Here is a 6,310-nt window from a genome sequence, read left to right on the forward strand (position 1 = left end):
TACTACACTACAAACTATAACAACGGCGTCTTAGGAGTTACCCGGCAGGGGCGGGAAGCTCGTCCTCGTCCAAATCATTGGCGAGCAAACCCGACGGATCATCCGGATCTTCCTCGTCATCGACCTCTATATCTGCCGAAACGGCATCGGGCATACAAATTAATAATTCGTATAGTTCCACCGACCAGGGTAACTCAACTACCCTACCGGCACCGTTGCCGAACGAATGGAATCCTCGCCGACGAGGAACACTCCATCACAATAAAATTGGTTTACGATCCATAACCACTCCCGCACACGACGGAAGTGGTTCTGAGCGGCAAGACTATCCAGGAATTTGCGAACTTCGATATCATCAACCTCGACGTCGAAGTCGTCATCAGACGCTTCCGCCGCGGCCCGATCGTCAAAAACCGGCGGCGACGTGTCACGACCATAATTTCCTTGGGAACCCATGATAACACAAGGAAGGTACTTCGACAACTAACGAAATGCAGCCAGAGAGCTCATCGCAAAAAAGAATGAAATATTAGAAGGATCACACTGATATAATAAATAAGACATCAAGAGAAACGATATACCTTGTAAAAAGCAAACTCAACAGATTCACAGGAAAATCTTTTTAACTAAGATAACAAATTCAGAATAAAGTAACATTACACCTGGGAACAGGATAAAAAAGAAAAAACGCCGAATTCGAGCACCGAAAAATTTTCATGAGAAATAAGAATTTTTTTTTAACATTGCAGAATAAAGATATGGATAATCAATGGAGAAGAAGAGAAAAAAAACCACCATTTGAAGTAGAAAACTTCGAGCATCATCCCGGAATATACTTCGAAGAAATAGGAAAACTGAACATAATCGAGTCATTCTGGAAAATAGTTATAAAAATAGATATTTCGTCAATCGAAAAGCGAACAGAGCAAATAGAAGAATACATTCAAAAAACGCAAAATATATGCACGATGTTACACCTCACAAACAAGGGGTCATGTCAAAACTATAATATCATAATTGAAAACAATTACTAGCGGTTAAAACACTTAACAAAAAGAATAAACGCTCTGTATAAAGCACAAGATACAAAAACGAAACGAGGACTGATAGATGGAATAGGAACTATTGCCAAAACATTATGCGGAACAATGGACAATGAAGATAGAAAATTAATCAATGAGCAACTAAGTATCCTAGACAACAAACAACAAACGACAGAGCACATAATAAAGAACCAAATCAAAATCATAAACGCGACAATAGCGCACATAAGTAACCACGAAGAAATAATCCAGTGTCACGTCCCGTGGTGGGTGACGGAGCGCACATTTATGTACGTCCGAGTGAAACTAGAATTTTCCGCGTTCATCGGGCTGAAGGTTGTAGCTTCCTTCAGAAGCTATGCACTGAGTTCCGGAATTTAAGGTAATTCTATCAGTCGTCCTTTTCAATGGCGTCGAAAAGGTTCGAAGTGTGATTCTAACGGCAGCCTGGATTACTACGTTCTCCCAGGTTCCATATCCGTCGGTATATTGCGCTCCAGCGCATCGTCCGTCGTTATATGCAATTCCTGCAAGAGTTACGCTACGGCTGTTGGTTGAATTAATAACCAAACGGTCGATAATGGCGTATCCTATCACGAGTGTTCCTGTTTCGTGTAATTTCTTACAATTGTGGCTTCCCATTTCTTTAATGTACTGTTTCTTTCCTTCGGTAATCGATACGTGTGAATGCATCCCGCAATGGTAGATATTTCTATCTATTTCTAATTTACTGACAAGCGTTTATGGTTTCGAATTCGGAAGTTTGAAGTAGTTGGATGAACGTGTCTGTTGTAATTGGTTCGAGATCCTCCAGAGCACATTCTCCTATGTCGAGAAGCGACATTGTTGTTATATTTAATCCGTTCTCTGCACAATCATATCCAGTCAGGGCGGTAGCAAGAGTTAGCAGTAGAAGAATAATTATGGTGTACGCGTCCATGTTTTAGCTTTGGTGGTTGTGCGTCTTCTGATCCCTCCGGGTTCGTTTACAGCGTTATCTTGTTCATGATCCGATGAGGTTTCAGCAAGGTGGGGGCTCCGACTCCCCTCCCTTTTTAATTTATTAACGTGTACGATTTTCGTTTTACCATTCCTTATCAATAATCTAACATTATTGTTGTCTAGAATTTGTACAATTTTATAGGGACCTACGTATTGGTCGGCGAGTTTATGTCTTATGGGTTCTTTTAATAAATAGACGTTTTCTCCTACTCCTAGGTCACGCTGTTTCGCTCTCCGGTCATAATAATATTTAGATCTATGTTTTGATTTGATTAAATTGTTGCGTGCTATACTCTGCGCTTGAGAGATTTTGTTATACAAATTTTCCAAATAGTTCGCATAGCTTTCGTTCCGTTCGTTTCTTAAGTCTATCTTATCAATAGGTGTTCGGGCTAATCTGCCATATACTAACTCGTGAGGAGTGAACTGCGTTCCCTCGTATATACTGGTATTGTAAGAAAAGTTTGCAAGTTTAAGACATTTATCCCATTCATGATTAGAATCTACAAATTGTTTTAAATATTCCCATAATACATGATGGGAACGTTCCACTGATCCGTTTGACTGTGGGTGATAAGCTGTCGTCTTAAATTGTTTAATTCTAAATTTACGAGCGATGTTATTCATCAAGCTGTTCAAGAAATGTTTTCCTTGATCGGTCAAGATTGCTTCAGGTGCACCGTAAATGCAGATATATTCATTGGTTAGGGCGTCTGCCACACTGATGGCCCCGAGGTCTTTCAGAGGGATTGCGGTAAAGTGTTTAGTGAGCAAATCCTGTATTGTAAATATGTATTGATTGTCTGAATTAGTCACGGGTAACGGTCCCATGACGTCTATGGATATCTTGTCAAATGCCTTATCTGGAGTATCTGTGAGAATCATAGGTTGTCGTGGTTTTATGCGCACTAGTTTCTTAATCTGGCATTGGTGGCATTGACTTATAGCTCTTTGTATTTCTTCCTTCATTCGTGGCCAATAATATTTTTCTCTTACTCTTTCGTATGTTTTTCTTAACGCCTTTATGGCCTCCGATCGTGGACGCGTGATTTTCAGTAATTATTTCGTTTCTTTGTTCAATTGGCGGTGTACTAACTTTGTGCGTACATACTGTAATTCTCGTTGTCTCATTCCAAAATGTATCTCTTAATATTCTATGTATAGTATTCCACGATATATTACCTATTGCTCCTTTACTTATCGAAATGGATTTTAAATTTAATTCACGTGTTGCGTTTAATAAGGATCCTATCGCAAGTTTTAAATTGTCATGTTCAATAATTTCAGAGACTCCTTTCTCTATGACTAACGCGATGATGTAATGTCTTTTGTTCTTTATTACCTTTGCCTTTCCTGTCTCGACTTGTCTTATCTCGGGTATGAGATTATATTCATTTAGATTCTGCGCACCTAAATCTATCGGTTCTCCTTTGTGAGTCACGAATATTGCGACGTTATCCCTTTGTTGGGCTAAATGGTGTTTTGTTTCTACTAAAAGTTGTTTATGTGGTCTTATCATTACATTGGTATTTCTAAACAAAGATTCGCTCTCGGAGCTTGTGTCGTCATCGGAAGAACTGCGCATTTCCGATAATGAGTCTTCACTATGGAATTCATCGTCGCTTATCTCTGCTTTGTCTTTTGCGCCTCTTTTGTCGGGTTCTTTTATCAGCGCATGGTACAGTGATTCGTCTGAATCGTCGTCGGAGATATTATTTAATTTATCGCGCTGTTCCAATGGTAGCGTTTGGACAATAGGATTTCGGGAAAGGGCGTCTGCATTTACGTTGCTTTTTCCTGCTTTATATACTACCTCATACTCGTACTCTGCTAATTTCAATCGCCATCTAGCTAATCTAGATGTTGGATCTTTGACGGAATTTAACCATGTCAATGGCTTATGGTCGGTTACTAGAGTGAATTTTCTTCCATATATGTACGGGCGGAAATAATTAATGCTATACACTATAGCTAGCAACTCCTTTTCTATCGTAGAATAATTTTGTTCGGCCGTATTTAATGTTCGAGACGTGTACGCGATGGGCAAATCTTTGCCTATAGCCCCTTGGCTTAGTATGCCTGCAATGGCGTAGTTAGATGCGTCTGTCGTTATAACAAAGGGTCGCGTAAAGTCGGGGTATTGAAGCAATGATTCTGTACATAATATATTTTTTAAGGAAGCAAAGGCTTGATGCTGCTCTTCCTTCCACACGAAGTTACTTTCTTTCTTTAAGAGTGCCGTTAATGGCCTCGCGATTCTGGAAAAATTCGGAATGAACTTACGGTAATAGCCTGCTAGGCCAAGAAATTGCTTGATATTTTTTTGGTTTCTTGGAATCGGAAAGGCCTGCACAGCCTTTACTTTCTCGGGGTCTGGCTGGACTCCCTTTTCTCCTATTACATGACCTAAGTACGTTACTTCTTTTCGTAAGAATTCGCATTTATCGGTTTGTAATTTTAGATTAGCGTTCCTAAGACGCGCTGCTAATTTAGAGAATTTATCATTGTGCTCTTTCAGTGAGCTAGCGTATATCACGATGTCGTCTAAGTACATAAATAATTCGTTGCCCTATAATCTAGTCAGTACCTGATCCATGAGCCTTTGAAAGGTTGCCGGCGCGTTTTTTAATCCGAATGGCATACGTTTAAATTGGTAGTGTCCGAAAGGTGTTGAAAATGCAGTTTTATGTGCGTCAGGCTCGTGCATTGGTATCTGATGGAATCCTGATGCTAAATCGAAGATACTAAAATATTTCGCGCTTCCTAACTGATCTAAGATTTCTGTAATGTTCGGTAGCGGGTAAGCATCACCTATAGTTTTTTCGTTAAGCGCTCGATAGTCTAACCATTCGCCATCGTTTGTTTCCTTTAGAATCTCTTTTCTTAGGCACGATCCATAAGGGAGAGTTATAGGACGATTTTGAAGGTTTTATAATATCATTTTTTATTAATTCATTCACTTGACGCGTAATTTCTTCCTTATGAATCGGCGGAAAGCGATATTGTTTTGTATTGACAGGTCTTTCATCTGTCGTGATAATTTTATGTGCTCCTGCATTTGTATATTCTAATGTTTCGCTAGGGATGTGAAATAGATCGCTATTCTTTTTAATTAAGTCATTGACATGGTCTCTTTCTTTCCTATTGAGGTGATCCAACCGTAGCAGGTCACGAATCTGAGTCAATTTTTCTGAAGCATTTGCACGCGACACTAAGTTAACTGGCAAAGCATTTTGATAGGAAGAGGGTGGGCTTTGGTTATGGTTTGGTTTGCTTCTATTGAGTTCGATTTCCTGTATGCGAATCGTGGGTATTACTATTTCCCGATCTATTTCCCCGGTATTTGTTATCTGTAAATATGCTTTTCCGTTGCGATTTTTAACAAGGGCTTCGCCCACGAATATATCCTTATGAACGTTTAATCTCGGTACATATCCTATCTCGACTTCTGTATTTTCAATATTAATATAGAAGGTGGTTCGCGACCTAGCGGGAACGACCATTGAATCATGTTGTGCGAATGGAATCTTGGCCCCTTGCCAATATAGGATTTCCTAGGGAAGTCAATAGTAGCGTTATCGCTAAGAAATTCTGCTTCCAAAATTCCCTCCTGAACTATCGGGAAACTATCTGGTACCGAGTGCATTCTAATTTTATGACTAAGGAAGTTTAATTGTATCGACCCTAAGGTTGCGATTTTTCCTTGTGTAATTCCACTAAGATACATAATATCGTTTCCTGCTATGGGCGTTCCTGGTAAAATATTTCGGTTCTTTATTAGGTTCGGAGTAGCACCCGTATCTATCATGAACTTCACGTTGGGTATTAGACATCTATTGTTAAGGCGGCTGTTGGCGCTCGGTTGAATGCAATTGGATTTAACGTGGCAATTCTATGTTGCTCGTGCTTGGCTGTACTTTCTTTTCTTCGCTTATCGTATTTATCGGACGCGTTATTCGTTGAGGATCCGTCTTCGTCGCATCCGTTTTTCGGAGCGGATCCCTTACGTTTCCCTAATTAATTATGGGTCTGTTATAATACTCCCTTTTGCGACATTCATCTATTTCATGCCCTCGTGTCTTGCAGTATCGACACCATTTAGTTATTACGTCATACTTTATCTCTTTCTTTGATGCAGTAGTTGCGTCAGGGATTCTCTCACGAGGTTCGTAGCGAGGGTCATGCGATACCCTTTGGTCATTACCGCGGTATTTTTCCTCGCGATATCTCTCATCGTATTTATTTGTCGGCTCGCGATATCGGTT

Source organism: Pogonomyrmex barbatus, unplaced genomic scaffold, assembly GCF_055798465.1.
Source record: "Pogonomyrmex barbatus isolate J1 unplaced genomic scaffold, ASM5579846v1 scaffold16, whole genome shotgun sequence".
In the NCBI taxonomy this organism is placed as follows: Eukaryota; Metazoa; Arthropoda; class Insecta; order Hymenoptera; family Formicidae; genus Pogonomyrmex; species Pogonomyrmex barbatus.